The sequence below is a fragment of the Accipiter gentilis genome, unplaced genomic scaffold (assembly GCF_929443795.1).
Source record: "Accipiter gentilis unplaced genomic scaffold, bAccGen1.1, whole genome shotgun sequence".
Taxonomy (NCBI): Eukaryota; Metazoa; Chordata; class Aves; order Accipitriformes; family Accipitridae; genus Astur; species Astur gentilis.
In genome coordinates this window covers 1,354,143-1,371,885 of record NW_026060847.1, presented here as the reverse complement: position 1 = coordinate 1,371,885, position 17,743 = coordinate 1,354,143, and the positions used below count along the sequence as shown (strand labels likewise).

The following is a 17,743-nucleotide window of genomic DNA, read 5'->3' as shown; positions in this document are numbered from 1 at the left end:
TCCTCCTGGGGTTCTGCAGCACCCCAGCCCTGCAGCGCTGCCTCTTTGGCCTTTTCTCTGCCCTCTGCTCTGCCACTCTGATGGGAAACGCACTTGTCTTTCTGCTTATCTGCCTGGACTACTGCCTCCACAGCCCCATGTACTTCTTCCTCTGCCACCTCTCCATCGCGGACATCTGCTACGCCTCCAGCAATGTCCCCCGTATGCTAAGGAGCCTCCTTGGACAAGGCAGAACCCCCTCCTTTGCTGGGTGTGGGGCACAGAGCCATCTTTATTTAATCTTTGCACTTACAGCGTGCGTGCTGCTGGCCGTCATGTCTCATGTTCGCTACGTGGCAATCTGCCGTCCCCCGCGCTATGCCCTCATCGTGATCTGGAGGCTGCGCCTCACCCTTGCCACATTTCTGTGGGCTTTGGCGTTCGTATTTGGTACACTGCAAGCCTCTCTGGCTTTACACCTGCCTTTCTGTGGCCCCTGCGAGGTTGTCCACTTCTCCTGTGAAATTCTTGCTGTCTCAAAGCTGGCCTGCCCTGCCGCTCCTGCCAATAAAGTCCTGATCTTTGCTGTTTGTGTGTGCTTCTTCCTCTTCCCTTTAGCCTTAATCCTGATTTGCTCCCTGGACAGCCTGGCCACCGATCTGCGCATCCGCTCTGTGCCAGGATGGCACGAAACCACCTCCACGTGTGGCTCCCACCCGACCGTGGTGGGTGTCTTTTATGGAAACGCCATCTTCGTGTACGCGGGGCCCGGGAGCGGTAACTCCTCTGGGAGGGAGAAAGTTCTTTCCCTTTTCTACAGTCTCGTCAGCCCCAGTTTGAACCCCGTCATTGACAGTCGGAGGAACAAGCAGGTGAAGGAAGCCTTGCTGAAGCTTCAGAGAAGGAAGAGGGTCTTTCATTCCGTCTAGCTGGCGCTCTAGGCTTTCACCTGTCTCCTGTCTTTCTGCTCTGTCTTCTTGAGCTCTTGGGGAATGTTAAGTGGTTAAAACGTAACACAACACATGGGTATTCAAATGCATTTGTCTCTTGTTTCTCTGTGCAGTCTGATGAATATCATGACACAAAATGACTCATTCCTTGTATTGCAAATAACTAATTCTTGTTCCTCAGATGCAGCCGTCCTAGACAGGTAGTATGTTTCACCGGAACTGTTGACCCAAGTGGAAAAAACAGTCTTCTCGGTTCTAGCTAGCAGTCAGGATAAACTACTGTGTAGCAGGGTTTTTTTCTGAATCTACCCATTGATCCAATAAGATATTCTTTTTCCTTACCGTATTTGTACCTCTTGTTATCCTCAGGATGCTAGAGCTTCAGCTCTACTGTTAGAAAGAAAAAGAGAGAAAACATGATGCTGCTAATGGGCTTTGCCTCTCAGGAGGGTGAACGAGCCTGTGAAGGGTTTTCTTTCTGCACACTTTTGAGCCTGACACCTCTCATGCAGGAATGTTCTCTATTCTGGAGAGTTTTTGCTCAAAGCAGAGCTGGCTTCTGCCCAGGCACTAAGTTTTCCAAGCGGGAAGGGTCTAGGGGTGCGTGGCTTTAAATAGCTGCCTGGATCCGCATCATAGCTTGTGATTTCATAATGGTCCCTATTGTGTCTCTGGAGTTGGTGCACACTGGGTGCCACTTAGCTCCTCCCGTGAGGGCTACTCCATCAGTCCCTGGGGAATCGGGCCCCTGACTGACCTGGAGGTTCAGTTGTCCCCAAAACCCAGTGACTGACGTGAGGATGAACCCAAACGGGCGTTACAAAATGACACTTCTGGAAGAGTTACAGGTAGCGCGGCCGGGGCTCAAAAGTGCAGTTTTGTGGGTTGGGGTTTTTTTTTCCATTTTGGAAATCACTTTTTTAGACAGGAACCTCAAGAACAAAGCGGGAGGTGGGTTTTTTTTTTGTCTGAAACACTCATCCCTCTCCTGCTGTATTAAATACGTCCAGACTCTCGTGTTATACAGTACAGGTGATGTTATGGGCTGTTTTATTTGCGTATGGGAAGAAAAACCTCCTACAAGTCCGTGGTTTTAGGGCTGTGCCTGAAGGAGGAGGAGGCACGCAGAGGCGTGATGGCTCGTGGACTCGCGTGGATGCAGGGGTGGGTGATGTCTGGGAGGACGTAAGGGAGCTCTCCACCCCCAGCCCCAACTTTTCCCTTCTTGTCATTGCTAAACAGAGACATGACGAGGAGGCAGTGATTGACCGGGGAAGAAGGAGCAACGCTGTCAGTATTTGCTATGAGAAGGAGGAGTTGGAAGGTGAGTCTCTGCTGAGATCCTGGTGGAGGAGCCACTAGCCCAGCGCGTTTTCCCATTGCACAAAGTCTCTCCAGTGTGCCTTGTTGGGTGTCAAATCATGTGCAGCGAAACGTGCCGCGCTTCTCAATAAAGCAACACAGTTATTGTCACATTTTTTACTATTATGGCTTTTTAAACGGAGGGAAAAAGCCTCCCGGGAGGCCACGGTGTGAGTTGTAGCCACGGGGCTTGATAATTCACGGCTTTTTTTCTCGCAGAGGTTGCTCCTGGCTTGGAGAGGTCAGGAGAATCATTTCAGGGCTGCAGACACGGGGCTGTGATTTTCTTTTTTTGTTCTGGAGTTCATTGCAATGGGACTGATTTGATCGTCTCTTGTCGCCTCGTGCCATACAGAGCTTTTGAAAATAATTAGCTCGTGTTGCTGCTTAATGAGCAAGTCTGAGTGTTGTCCAGCCGAAGCTGGAATTTGAGAAGAGGTCCGATACTTTCAGGGCACTTTTAGATGACCCGGAGCCAACACTTGTTGTTGCTGTGTTGTTGCAAAGCTCGAGTAAAATAGGCTTGGAAAAAAGGACGTCCAGTGAAAATAACATTAAGGGAAGCTGGCGTTGCTCCTGGGATTGAACCGTGGCTTAGCAAGGCACCGGCCACCTCAACTATTGCCGCAATGCCGAGAGCGCTGCAAAAAACGCTGCTTTTTCGCAGGCCACCGGACCCTGTACGTGGGCGCGCAGATGCCACTGGTTAGGCAAAGCCACCGGCATCACCGACGCCACAGCCAGAAGCATCGGGAAGGGGAACGGGAGAAGGAGTCTGCCCCGACAGAGCAGGGCTACCACTGTAAGTCCCACCGCGGCATTCGCTAAACTGGGGGCAACGTGGGCACTGGGGCCTTCTGCAAGCACGTCCCCGTGGCTAGTTTGAGTGAGTTGCTGTTCTTCCGAGGGAAAGTGGCCTTATTGAGCAACACCCTCTTTTTCCCAAGTTTTACTTTCTTTTTTTTTTTTTCTTTTTTTTTTCTTTTTTTTTTGTTTTTTTAAGTGCAGTTAAATGCATAATGGGTTTAGGCTCGTCTTCCTTAGAGGGATCCTGGCTTTAAAAATGGCAATGTGGGGAAGGAAAGCAGCCCATCCTTATGCAGAGGTGGACCAGATGCTTCTCCTTCTTCACGGCTCTGTGCAAGCCCAGAGAGACGCAGAGGAGGGGGGCCAGCCCAGTGTTTATGGCTGCACTGGTGCTGATGGCCACTTTGCACGTGAGGGTGACAAGCTGTGTTCAGGCGCAGTAACGGGATGGGTCTTTGCCTTCTGCCCCCAGGCTCCCCGTCCCAGCGGGTGCAGTTCATTCTCAGGACCAAGGAGGACGAGCAGCACATCCCTCACCACTTGTTCTCCGAGCTGGATGAGATCTGTGTAAAAGAGGGCCGAGATGCCGAGTGGAAGGAAACGGCAAGGTAAATCCCTGCTGCTTTGGCTGCGGTGGGAGAGGAGTCCCCGCACTGGCAGCGCCCGTGGGCTCTGCTTTCTCCTCTCCAGGACGCGAAGCTTTTGCAGCTGCAGGTGGCGGCACGAGGAGCCTTCTCCTCTTGCCACCCCGTGGCTCTGTCAAAGGGGCTGCAGAGCTGGGGCTGTTTTCGTGCAATGGGGCTGATCGCACCCGATGTCCGCAGGTGGCTGAAGTTTGAGGAGGACGTGGAAGATGGCGGCGAGCGCTGGAGCAAGCCCTACGTTGGCACGCTGTCCTTGCACAGCCTCTCCGAGCTGAGGAGCTGCATCAGCAATGGGTCGGTGCTGCTGGACGTTCGTGCCAACAGCATCGAAGAGATTGCAGGTACCGTGGGCACTGCATCTCTCCGGGAATGGCCGAGCTCAGCTCACCACGGTGCTCTTCACTCCCAAATCAAACCCTGCCCCAATGGCACGTCCTTTTCCAGAAGTGCCACTGTGTTTTTCTCATGAGCTGTTTTTGGATGTAGACTGGGCGTGCAACAGTCGCACTGTTTTTTTATTCCAATATGGGGTCCTTTTGAAAGCAGTTTGTGGAGTTGGAGAAGCCACTAGAGAATATTCTGCAGCCAAAAAGGAGCGTGTGTCAGGGCTTAGCAGGCTGCTCTTAGAAATACGGAGTCTGCGTAAGAGCTGAACCACCTTAAAGGAACTATTTCTTACAAGCTGTTTCCTCGCATTCTTTGTTTTACTTTTGCCTTAACATCCAGCATTTAAGAGTTTTAAGGCAGAGTTTCTCTGGCGATGACCAAGCAGTGTATTTCTGTGGGGAAGATACTTGAAGTTAATTGCAAAAGCCACTTTGGAGAAGTTATCTTTGACTGGCAGCAGGTCTCCATTCAGCCCTTTCAAGGGCTGGAGAAGTCGGAGCCGTTCTTAGCATGTTTCTCCCTGGGCTCAGCAAATTGCACTCGATCAGCACGGGAAACTGGGAACGTCTGTGCTATAGATTGCTTATAATTTGGGTAAACGTGTAGAGTCAGAAAGGCCAGGTCGGGCAAGAAAATTGCATTATTTAGAATGGGAAATATTTATCTTAGCGGAATGATGAATAAGCACTTGGATGATGTTTCTTAGCAAAAGAAAATTCTCGTTTTCACTGCAAAGGCTGAACATTATTAAAAGGCCTTGCTATGCAAGGCTGAGCGGGCATTAGGGTGCAGCCTGTGTGGCACAGCCTTCCCTGGGGGCTTTGGGGGTCGGGACTTGTTGGGGTTTCTGCTCTGATGGCTTTGTTTCCCTTTGCCATCCTCAGATATGATCCTGGCCCAGCAAGAACAGTCCACGGAGTTTGACGAGCACGTGCGGGCGCAAGTTCGAGAAGTCCTTCTGAGGAAGCACCACCATCAGAACGAGAAGACAACCAACCTTCTCCCCGCTGTCTGCTCGTTTGCTGATGTGAGCAAGAGGCAGTCGGACCTGCACCTCCTCTACAAGCCAGGTGAGGGTTTCTGCAGGGCTGTGGCCCCATTAGACTTGCCCAGGCAAAGGAGAAGCGTCCCAGTTGCTCCTTGTCCATCTTTCTGAGTGTCTTTCTTTTTCCTACCAGCCCAAACAATCACCCCTTGTCCTTCTCCCACCGCTGCGGAAGCTAAAGATGGGGTGACCCGTGAGAGCAGAGCTATGGATTTAAGCAAGGTGAGACACTCGTAGCTTTCTTAACGCCTTTAGGGCCAGATTTGCTCTTGCAGAGTGTGCTGCAGAGCGCTGTGGGCTTTGCTTTTGGGGTAATTGCCTGAAAATCGCTTGTCGTGCCCAGGCGGAGCTGCACTTGATGAAGAAAATTCCCACCGGGGCTGAAGCATCCAACGTGCTCGTAGGAGAGCTGGATTTCTTTCACCAGCCCATCGTGGCATTTGTCCGCCTGAGCCCGGCTGTCCTCCTCTCAGGCATGACGGAAGTTCCCATCCCAACAAGGTGCGAATGAGAAGCGCAAATTTCTTCCGTAAAAAAGACACCCAACCAAACATCAAGTTGCAGGCATCAGTTTGGTGTCCCAAGGGAACAAGGCTAGTGGGAGGGGGAGCAAGCACGTTTCCCCCACCCACGTCTCCTCGCCTTCATTTCTCCATTCCCTGCTGTAGCTTTTAAACCCATCGGCCAATTGTAATGAAAGTTGGCCCCCAAATTACATTTGCCGTCTGTTTTGAAGAATTTCAAATTCATCGCGGCATCGCTGAGCCTACGTGTCCCGTCTTGAGCCACGCTCTGGGCTGGGAGCTGCCAGGGCTTTCCTTGGGTGCTCTTGGAGCAAAGACACCTTCTTCTCTCTCTCATTTTGTTTTTCTTGCCCAGGTTCCTGTTTGTTTTGCTTGGACCAGAAGGAAAAGCCCATCAGTACCATGAGATCGGCAGGTCCATGGCCACTATCATGACGGATGAGGTGCGACAAGATGAGATAGCTCCGGGTCATTTTTGCCTTTCTTCAGCTCTCCCTGTCTCTGAAGTAGTGAGGAAGAGGATTTGCTGTCCCAGCTGCCCGCAGCTCTCCAAATAGCCCAGCCCTCTTTCTCACCCCAAAGCAAACACGCAGATTTGCATCACCCCACATCCTGGAGGCTGAAATCCCGCCCGGGGTGCATCCTGCACCTCATCCTTCTCGCCGGGGTCCCCAGCACGCTGTCCCCAGTGGTGGCATTGCCAGGGCCAGTAAAACTTCTCTTGCTCTTTAAGCAGAAGGGTATGGTGTGCCATGGGGGACGGGGGCCTCGTGGGGGAGATGATTACAAGTGCCGTGATGCGCAGATTTTTCCTTTTGGGGGAATATTTCCTGCCCTTTCCAGCAGGGAATTTTGGTGAAAAAGCCTTGCGTTTAGCCAAGAGCTTATTGCACTGGTTAGGACATCCGAGCTGGGTTGTCCTCTCACCAGGTTGTCTTCTATTGGCAGGTTTTCCGTGACGTTGCCTATAAAGCCAAGAACGGGGCTGACCTCGTGGCTGGCATCGACGAGTTTCTGGATCAGGTCACGGTCTTGCCGCCAGGAGAGTGGGATCCATCAATCCGAATCGAGCCCCCGAAAAACGTCCCTTCGCAGGTGGGTGCCACATCGGCGGGAGGCATGAGGGGGATGGGCAGGATGGCTGGGGATGCTGTTCAGGGGCCCAAATTCACAAGGTCCCACTCTGACACAGTCACAGAGCCAGACCAGAAGCAAAACAAGCCAGTGGTTACAAGTCCATAGCTTTATCTCACTTCCATTTTAACAGGAAAAAAGGAAGATGCCAGGAGCTCTTGATGACAGTGCTTCTCACAGCACGCTGGAGAAACACAGTGGCCCTGAACTGCAGCGGACGGGAAGGTGGGAGCTGTAATAGTTTGGGGTTTTTTTCTGTTTGCCTCTCAAATCTGAGCATGCACCTTCCCTTCTAGCAGGTCTTTGGGGTTAGCTGGTTCAGTGAAGGGGCTCCACATTGCCAGCTTGGTCCCCTGGGCTGGGCAGGGGGGAGATCTGGGCAGCTGGGCTCAGCCCCAACCATCACCGTTGCACGCAGGTTTTCTTGATTTGGGCTGAAGGAGAGTGCTTCTTTTTAGCCACGAAAGTTACTCTATGCTTGTGATTGCCCTTCTGCAGCAAAGCAAAGTCGACGTGTTCCTCCAAGAGAACAGACTCTCTTCTTTTTCCTTCCTGCAGGCTCTTTGGAGGTTTGACCCTGGACGTGAAGCGGAAAGCCCCGTGGTTCTGGAGCGACTTCCGGGATGGTCTGAGCCTGCAGTGCCTGGCGTCCTTCCTCTTCCTCTACTGTGCCTGCATGTCCCCTGTCATCACCTTTGGGGGACTGCTGGGGGAGGCGACCAATGGCCACATAGTGAGCACCTCTCTCTGTTGGGGGGGATGGGGGAGGGTAAAACTCAGGCCAAAGTCCCTGCTGCAGTGAACCGGCTTTGGTTTTTGTTTCTCCCTAACGATTTATTTACTCACGGCCGCCTCTCTTCCCCGGACAGAGTGCCATGGAGTCGCTGCTGGGCGCGTCCATGGCCGGCGTCGTGTATTGCCTCTTTGCCGGCCAACCTCTCACCATCCTCGGCAGCACCGGACCCGTCCTGGTGTTTGAGAAGATCCTCTACAAATTCTGCAAGTAAGGCAGGCTGCCGCAGCTGGGTGCTGCGAGAGCCTTCAGAAGGGGGCAGTGATGGAGAAAAGATGCTTTTCTTTTCTTTTTCTTAGGGGTAGTTGCTAGATTTTAGTGACAGTCCTTTTGTTGCGATGGCTTTGATGGGAGATAAACCACCCTTATTGCCATAAGGTTTATTATTAAGCCCCAGCTTGCTGGCAGCAGGTGACTGGGTGCAAACCCAGCTGGTTTCAGTGTTAGGGCGTCAGGGTGATGTGGGAGAACACCACCTGGCCCAAGAGGGACCTGACCTCAAGCAGCCTCCAAGGTGTTAACACGAGATCCGTGTTAAACAGTGGTAACTAAATAATTGGCCTCTCCTGCTGTGGGTCTACACCCTGCACCACAGCCCCGAGGCTCTCTGTAGTAGTACATGGAAACTGCATTTCCCATCCGCAGCCTTGACACGCTCCAAAATTGCTCCCCGTTTTCCCCAAAGGCAGGCATGGCTCAGGGCCTCTTGCTGGCCTTTCCAGCCTTTGTTTCATTCTGCTTTCCCAGGGAATACACGCTCTCCTATCTGTCTCTGCGGGCGTGCATTGGGCTGTGGACCGCCTTCTTGTGCATAGTGCTGGTGGCCACCGACGCCAGCTGTTTGGTGTGCTACGTCACCCGCTTCACGGAAGAAGCCTTTGCCTCCCTCATCTGCATCATCTTCATCTACGAGGCTCTGGAGAAGCTGAGTCACCTGCGAGACACCTACCCTGTGCACATGCACAGCAAGCTGGACTTCCTCACCAGCTACTAGTGGGTTTTTTTCCCCCTGAGAAAGCTGCTGCCCCTTGGCAGGAGCTCCGGGCTGCACCTCCATCACCTTTCCCTTACCCCTGTCTTGGCTTCTCTCCTCCCAGCTGTAAGTGTGAGGCACCGACCCATCCCAGCAACGAAACGCTGCGTTTCTGGGCGAGCAACAAGATCAACGTGTCTGGCATCGCCTGGGAAAACCTCACGGTGACCGTAAGTGCCCCGAGCCACTGCTTCCTCGTGCCGCGTCCATGGGGTCCAGGGGCATTTGCCTGGTGCAAAAGTCAGAGCCCTTCTGGGAATGATGGGCTTCAAACTGTGCTAGTGCTGCTCCGAAAAGTCCTTGCCTAAATGTAGCGTGTGGTTTTAAGCCGCTTGGTCCTGGGGAGGAGAGTCCACCTTGTCCAGTCTACCCCGACGTTGTGGGTAGCAAGTGTCCCCGTCAAGCCTGTTGCAGGACAGTATTTCTGACTGGGAGGAAGGTTAAGTAGTGGGTGGTTTGATTATTGTAGAAGTTGTAGGACTTAAGTTCATGCTTGAAAGGTAGTAGCTGGCCTCCTTAATGGGTTCCTAGTAACTCCAGGCCTTGCTTTCTCGTTCAGTGCTGTCTGTAGGTACGTGCATAAATTTGCTTGTCTGAGCAGCCTCTCAGGCTGTTGTTGCCGGAAGCAGAGCCCGGGCCTAGGGCAGCAGGCTCTTATGGTGGCCTTCATCCCCTCTTGGCCAGGTTCTGCAAGACCTCCCCTGGGGAGGGACGATCTGTCTCTTCTCCTCCTTTCCTACCATGGTTGTCTTTAGCCCTCCTTCCCTCTTCCCTCTCTCTCTATCCCCAAGAGTTTCCAGTGTTTCCTTCCCCTCTGGTGTCTTCTTTAGCCACGATTGCTCGAATGGCAGGCAGAGGATGTGCCAAGGGTGCGTGGTATGGTGTCCCCTCACATCTCATTTCTCCGCTGTGTAGTTCAATGTGTCACTTGTTCAGCTGCTGCTGCTCATTAAATATAAATCTCTATTGGCAGGAGCAGTTACAGGGTCGTGGATCTTGGACCAAGATCCTCAAAACCCCCTAGCTATGCGAGGTTTCCCTGCCGCACGTGCACTGCCTTTGTGTCCTGACGCTCTGTTTCTCCAGGAATGTCGGTATTTGCGTGGGGAGTTTCAAGGACCTGCCTGTGGACGCGACGGCCCCTACACCCCTGACGTGTTCTTCTGGTGCTGCATCCTCTTCTTCGCCACCTTTGCCCTGTCAAGCTTCTTGAAGAAGTTTAAAACCAGCCGCTACTTTCCAACCAGAGTAAGTAGAAGATGGTGGCCAGTGTCCATCTCCACACTCATTTCCCAAAATGGCTTTCCTGGAGCACTAAGCAGTATTTGCCCTGCCTTGGTCAAGCTGGGAAACGTTGGCCTTGCAGGCCAAGCTCTCCAAGAGCTTGGATGTCCCGCACTCATTTCCATGAGTGCAAAATCATCGTAGCATTTCCCACATGCCTCGTGACCTGCCCCAGATTGAAGATTTTGGGGGGTTGATTTATTTTATTTTTATTTTTTTTTCTCCTCAGGTAGTAGGAAGTCAGGTTTCCCAAAGTTTTGGGGGTTGGGGTTGGGGGATTTTTTCCCTACCTTCTGTGCCTTATGTGCTCGAGCGGAAAGTAGATTCGAATGAGGAGCTTCCTTTTGAGGACTAAAGGATGCCTCAGTGCCTTGTTGCCATTGTAGCTGTGAGTGTAGCTGTAGTGTCAGACATGTGTTTTCTTATTTTTAATATTATTATTATTATTTTTAGGTTTTGACTTAAACCAACCCTTGTCGGCCTAATTAAGCTTTTTTTATTGTCTGACCCCAGATCTCACAGGGACAAACACAGCAGCAGTATCTAAGCAAGGGATCAGGCTGCATGTGCTCAGAGGGGTGGTGGGATTTGGTTAAGCAGCCTTAATGTTGTGGATGTCTGCAACTCTTGCATCTCGCGTTACGGCCCTGTTTGCCATGCCCCTCTCACCTCTGGTTTCTCGCCCCAGGTACGGTCCACAGTGAGCGACTTTGCTGTTTTCCTCACCATCGTCATCATGGTGCTCCTTGACTTTGTGGTTGGGATCCCATCGCCGAAGCTCCAGGTCCCCCATGCGTTCAAGGTAACGGGATGTTTTGGCACGTGGGGGTGCCACAAGGTGATGCCGGGGCAGGGCAGGGCTGAGTCTGGAGGAGATGCTGGTGGTGTGACCATCTCCTCTTCCACCTCCAAGTGCCTTGCTTCCTCCTGGAAACGAGAAGATGGCCCCAAAACTAGATACCTACAGGGGAAGTATCTAGAGGTGCTTGCAAAGAGGAGACTGGCACTGCTGAAGCCCCCGGGAGAGGGGGACATGAAGCCAGGGCTGGGAGGTGCTCTGACACAGGGAGGGAGGGGAAAATGAAAGCCAGTGGAGTGCCTGGGCTGGGAGACGATGCTGATGCGTGGGCTTTGTTGCAGCCTACCAGAGACGACCGTGGGTGGTTCATCAACCCCATAGGACCCAACCCTTGGTGGACGGTGTTGGCTGCGCTCATCCCAGCTCTGCTCTGCACCATCTTGATATTTATGGACCAGCAGATCAGTGCCGTTATTGTGAACAGGAAGGAGCACAAGCTGAAGGTAAGGGCCTGTGAGGGATGACCCCAGCCCCTTCTGGGCTGCAGGTCTGGGGAGAAGCTCTTATTCCCGATGCTTTCTGAAGGCATTGGTTTGGGACAAGGTCAGGCTGCGTGGCAGGATGCTCTCCTGGATTAACGATGATGCAGGGAGCAAGTGACAGGGCAGTTCAGATGAGCAACCTTTTGGAGGAGCAAATTAATCTTGGAGCAATAGAGAAGTGCGTTTTTGTTTTAAAATGGCAGCAGCAGCAGGTGCGGGGAATGAATTGTTTTGATGCGCTGCCAGGGATAACTCAGAGTCACACCTTCCTCGCAAGTGGTAGAATTTTCTTTATGAGTGGAAAAAAGGTTTTGGTGGTTTTGGGTTGTGGGTTGTTGTTTTTTGGAGAAGTATTTATCGCACAAGCTCTGCATATCCATTGTTTCTGAACTCCTGCCAGATTTTCATGCCACGTGCTTGTGCAAAGCCTGCATACACGCTTGCTTGTTTCCATTTCTTGTTTTGAATTCTGAAGAAGTTGACTTGTGCTCGAGCAGGGTTTGAGTCTGACTTGCGACGTTATCCTTGCTGTTGTGCTATGGGATGCTCTGTTTCTTGTTTTCCTGCCTGCAGAAAGGATGCGGGTACCACCTGGACCTTTTTGTGGTGGCCGTGATGCTCGGGGTGTGCTCTGTGATGGGGCTGCCCTGGTTTGTGGCTGCGACCGTCCTGTCCATCACCCACGTGAATAGCCTCAAAGTAGAGTCTGACTGCTCAGCTCCAGGAGAACAACCCAAGTTTCTGGGGATACGAGAGCAGAGAGTCACTGGCTTGCTGATCTTTGTGCTCATGGGCTGCTCCGTCTTCTTCACTTCTGTGTTAAAGGTGAGAGGAAAATGCAAACCACCCAACAACCGCGAGCTTGTTGGAGGTTACAGCAAAACAGTCCCCTCTCTGCAGGCCTGAGTAGTTAGTTGTGGAGCGGAGGAGGAGGAGGTGATCCCAACCCTTGGGGCTTGACCCACGGTGGGAACCAGCCTCGGTTAGGCTTTGCAGCCCTTCAGGCCCCCGTTTGGTGTGCTCGAGGCGAGCAAGCAACGCAACTGCTTGAATTTTTGGGTGTCTTTCAGGCCCGCCCATGTTTATGGGTTACAGTTGAGCATATTCAGACCAGCACATCTGCTGTCTTTCAAACAGGCAGCCCTTTACTGGCTGCAATTTGCTCCCCAAATGCCCGGGAGCAGCCATTCCCAGGAGCTAAACACACTGAGGTCATCCCCGTGGGCTTCCTTGAACGTTCCTCCCACAAAGTAATCTTGTCTCTAGGCTAAAAGGAGGCCTGTGGCCTTTGCCTGTTGCCCCAAGAATAGGCAGAAGTGTTTCTTCTACCGCCAGAGAATGCGGCATAGGGTAGCACGGGTGAAATCGCCTGTTTTCCTCCAACCTTTCTGGAAAATAGGATTATTCTGAGGAGAGGTAACTCCCAAGTTCAGCCTAAAGCAGAGCCTTAGCTCACTCGTGCGCACAAAATGGCAAAAAAATGGTTAAAATCTGACCCATCTCTAAGCCTGAATGGAAGCTGGAAAGCTTCAAGCAATTTTAGGCAGTGCCTGTGGAAGAGGGTGGTAATACTGAAAATGCAATACAGAAAAAGAAACGATTGCATTCTTACTTTTTTTTTTCTTTCCCCCCCCCAGTTTATACCAATGCCTGTGCTTTATGGCGTCTTTCTCTACATGGGTGTGTCGTCACTCAGAGGAATTCAGGTACGGACTCTTTTACAGCGTGCAGCATGTCGGCTCCCTGGTATTTTGTCTCTGTAGCAGCAGGGAAAAAAGCAGTGGCATGGGAAAAACTTCTCGCAGAGCAAGCAATGAAACTCTTTTGTGTAAAAAAGAGATTGGTGGAGGCACAGGAGGTATATGGGGCTGGGAGGACCAGGCAAGTTCAGCGCTCTCTGTTGCAGGGTTTAGGGCAGGTCAGTGTTTGGTTACGTGAAAAGCGGGGGAATTTGGTGCAAAGGGAAGGCAGTTTCTACCACTGGTGGAAATCCTCGCGGGGGGATTCAGTGGGCCGAGAAATGCTAATAATGGAATGGCATGGAATAGTTGCCGTTTGGTGGGCAGCTCTCAGGGCCAAGCCGGTTTATAGATGGAGCGAAGGGAAAATGGGTGCTGCTCCCAGGAGGAATGCAGTGGGATCCAGGATTTCTGACGGCAAGCGAGATGCTGCAAAGTGCCTCCACGTCTCGAGAGGGCCAGAAACTTGCCGCAGTCCCAAGGTGGCAACCTTTCCCTTTTATTTCGCAGTTCTTTGATCGCTTGAAGCTGTTTTGGATGCCGGCGAAACACCAGCCGGATTTCATCTACCTGCGGCACGTGCCCTTGCGAAAGGTGCATTTCTTCACGGCGATCCAGCTGACCTGCCTCGTCCTGCTCTGGACCATCAAGGTGTCCCGTGCCGCCATCATCTTTCCCATGATGGTAAGAGCTGCCACCGCTCGGCATTGGGGTGTTTGCAGTGTTGGAGTGAGAGGTGGCATCGTCTCTGAGCTCACCGCATCTTCCCTCTTATTCATGAAGGTTTTGGCTCTCGTCTTTGTCCGGAAAGCGATGGATTTCTGCTTCTCAAAGCGAGAGCTCAGCTTTCTGGATGACCTTATGCCAGAAAGGAAGAAGAAGTTGGACGATGCCAGAAATGAAGCCGGAGAAGAAGAAGAGGTAAGGCTTGCTGTGTCCTCGGGGCTGGACATCTCCGTCGGGCTGTGAGATTGCCTGTTTCTCTTACAGCTTGTCTGGAAATGTTGGGGGAAGATCAGCACTCAATCAAAATAGATCCCAATAGCCTGTAACTTTTGTAACCTTTGTTTCCTCAAGTAGCAGTGAGCTGAACGCTTGAATACAGGTGTAATTTTTAAAACGAGTCGTTTTTCACAAAGGTCATTATCATTATGATGATTATTATTAGATGCTGCTGCTGCTGCTGCTGCTGCTGCTGGCAAGATTTGCTCATAATCGTGTTTTGAACACACAATCCCCCTGCCCCGAAATCTTTGGAGTGAACAGTTTCTTCCCTGCTGCACTAATACCTATAGCTGCCAAGGGGCAGAAGCGGAGGGCAGACTGCTAAGTTTGTGCTGGGCATTCAGCTTATCTCCACTTTGATCAAAGACAGAGAACGTGATTTGTCCCTTTTTTACATCAGGAGTCCGGGAGGGTGATGGAAGCTGCTGCTGCTGCAAGTTCAGTTCAGCTGAACGTGGGGAAGACCAGTGACGTGGATATCCCAAAGCAAAGCAGTGACAGGTAAAGCTCCACCAAGCGCCAGGAACCCCGGCAAGATTAGCTTGAAGGTGTTTGGCAGAGTTTTCTCCACTTGCCTCTTTGTGGGGCATCCCACAGAAACCAGCAGGCAGCTTGGTGGGAAAATCAAATTTGGGGGCAGGGCTGCAGGAAGTTATTGCAGGGCTCTGACCGCAAGCAGAGTGGCTGCAGCACTCGTGTTTGACCCTCAAACCTTGCCTCATCAGTGCCTTTACGGTAGCTGGAGATCCTCATACTTAACACATGAGGAGTTGCAGGCGTGATCTGTACCAGCAGTGGCTTAGGAACCTGGACCGGGGCTAAGCCCCAGCAAGAGCCTTTGCACAGAGCTGTTGCTCTGCAGCTCCCGGGCTTGCCTCCCAAAACTCCTCATCCAGCAAAATCCCCCACACTTATGCGGAGCTTTGATTCTCGGGGCTCCGCTGTTCCTCTTGCTGATGCTAATGCTCTTGGTGGCATCAGTTCCCATAATCACGGATTGCTATGTAAAATATTTATTGCAGGACTGATCCTTCTGAGATTGTTATCCTGGATGAAATGTCACAAATGACCGTATGGAAGGCTCTCACTTTGAAGACAGAAACCCTTTGAATCCAGGGAGGAAAAAGGTAAAGGATTGCACGTGAACGTGACCGTGCTACTCTGCAAGCGACGGCGCACACCTACGCTTTTCCCACGCTTTGGCCGGCAAGGCTGAGCAAACGGCCTGTTCCTGGGAACAGGCAGGGAGGACCGTGGCATGCAAACCAGCTCCTCTCTGCTGGGGTGGTCCCCCAAACAGGGCTGAATGAGCAGCAGCTGGCAGGTCTTCCACTGATGATGCTCTCCCTCTTTTTCTCTTCCCTTCGCCTTTCCCCACTCCCGCTTTTCACGTTTAGGAATCTTGACTTTGAAGGAGAGGAGTGAGAGCATGACTCGGGGATGTGCCAACGCAGACAGAGGGAGAAAGCGCTTTGTTTCAGTTGGAGGATTCCCATTAAAGCCATGCAGATGTTTTCAGTTATCCTTGGTGTGCTTCAGGCATTCAGTATCTCTAGACCAGCAAGCTGAGGTGAAGGTCACAGTCAAGGGGAGTTTGGTGGTGTTAAGTCTGTGTGCGTACGTGCGTGTGTGGGTTTGTAGTGGTGGAGGGACTGCTATGGCTTTATCATTCAGTGCTCTTCATTTAATACCCAATTCCTCCTCTTTTTTTTTCTCTTTTTTTCAAATGTAAACTGGGAATGTCCAAAATAATTTTCTGTTATATTTGATGCATTCTCCACTTTCTTTCTTGATCACGACCGGGTTTTTAGTCTGTTTTGGGGTCCTGGCTTTAATTCACTCTTATGTCTCTTACTGGTACTAGAGGGATGCCCTCTGTGGCAGGGCAGCATAGAGGGCGTCCGAGCAGTTGGCCTAAGGTGAAAGAAAAGCATTTGCTCCCTGCGCTCCAGTTTTACCTCTCTTGGTTGGTTTGGTTTTGGGTTTGTTTTTTTTGCTTTGGCTCTGCCATCAGCCTGGGAGCTGCAAAATGCAGAACTGCCACCTTCTTGTCCCCTGGGTGTAAACTGCATCTAAGGGAGCACTTCAGGTATTTGATTTTGGATACACCATATGGTCACAGGAGCGGCCAGATGAGACCTGGGGCTCTGTGTCCCTGGGCTGCTCCCTCTGTTGTTTCTCCACTTTCCTTCTGTATTGGATGTGGCTGAGTTGGAGTTCCTTTACCCCACAGCAGCCCTCGTAGTGCTGTGCTCTGTACTGGTAGCTAGAAAGCTGTTGATAACACAGCAGTGTTTTGGCCATGGCTGAGCAGTGCTGGCACAGCATCAAGGCTGTCTCTCTAACATTCTCCCCTCCCCAGTAGGCTGGGGGTGGGCAAGATCTTGGGAGGCGACGTAGCCAGGAAGAAGAGGCATCTAGGTAGCAAGTAAATCTTAGGTCCCTTCAGATGCTGGGGACCCTGCATTCATGCAGCATTGGGCAGACCCCAGATGGATTTTCTCTTGGCACACTGTACAGATCCTGCCTGTGGAGAAGTTCCTCCTTTTGGTCATTCACGGTGTTATACAACTTTTCTTAGAAGAAAACATCTCTATGCGTAAAGGATGTTCGCGCGCGGACTTCTTGCTGCACTTTAGGTAACGGCAGGGCCGCGCAGGTGGCGTAATCGCTGGTACCAAGCAGGAGCTGCCTGGAGGCTCCTCTGTTACAGTCAACCAGATCGGCGAGTGGTGAGCAGTTGCACTGCGCATCATTTGTACATTCCGATCCTTTTATTATTGCTGTTGTCATTTTATTAGTGTTATAATTATCATTAGTAGTTTCTCCTTTTCTGTTCTATTAAACCATTCTTATCTCAACCCACGAGTTTTACTTCTTTTTCTGGATTTTCTCCCCCATCCCACTGGATGGGGGAGGGGGGGGGGGGCAGTGAGTGAGCGGCTGGGTGGTGCTTAGTTGCTGGCTGGGGTTAAACCATGATGGAGACAGTCACAGCAGCACAGAATGGATGCTGAAAGGGACCTCTAGAGGTCATCCAGCCCACCTCGGCTGCTCGAGCAGGGCCAGCTGCAGCGGGCTGTGAGTCTGCTTCTTGAAGGTTCTATTGGCTGCGTTGCTCCCACGTTGTGGAGCTCGCATGGGAAATGGGCAATGAAGAGGGATGAAGTTTCCAGGCACTTTCTGGCCGGTGCAGTGATTTTTATTTTTATTTTCCTTCTGATTTTTTCTCCCCCCTTGCTGGTCTTGCAGCTGCCCAAGGTGCAGCCAGACAAGTGGAGGAGGGTCCCTGCCTGGCCTGCAGCTCCCTCCCTCGCCATTCTTGGGGTGATTTGGGGTTATTTTGCTGTGTCAGTGAGGCAAAGCTGGGCTCTCCGGGGCTGAGTGTGGTGGGACCCGAGGAAGGCCGTGATGGTCTTGAGGCTTTGAAGGGCTGTGCACCGAGCCCTGTCCCCGCTGGAGGGGACGCTGGTGGTGTTCAAGACGAAGGCCTTGCAGCCCTTGTTGTCGTGTGTGCCCGTGTCCCCCCCGGCCCCCAAGGTCTGTCGTTGTCGCAGGGGCTCTGTGCTGCTTTCTGCGTGGGGCCGTGTCCGTGAGTCCTGCAGGGACCTGTCTGTCCTGGCTTCCCCACCAAAGGGCTGCTCCCCCTGGGGAAGGGGAGAGGGGAGTCGTCCGCGTCCCGCCCCACCGTTGCCTGCCCCGCTGGTGGTGACTGG

General features: G+C 52.1%; 1 protein-coding gene and 1 long non-coding RNA gene across 2 annotated transcripts in view; both read left to right on the top strand.

Annotated features, from left to right (window-relative positions):
* Nucleotides 1-17,743, top strand: part of LOC126036964 (electroneutral sodium bicarbonate exchanger 1-like) — a 268,764-nt gene that overhangs the window by 9,123 nt on the left and 241,898 nt on the right. The window lies entirely within an intron of this gene.
* LOC126036966 (uncharacterized) lies at nucleotides 5,128-5,591 on the top strand. Its single transcript, XR_007505411.1, has 3 exons — nucleotides 5,128-5,199; nucleotides 5,308-5,396; nucleotides 5,518-5,591. It is a non-coding gene; the product is annotated as an uncharacterized LOC126036966 (long non-coding RNA).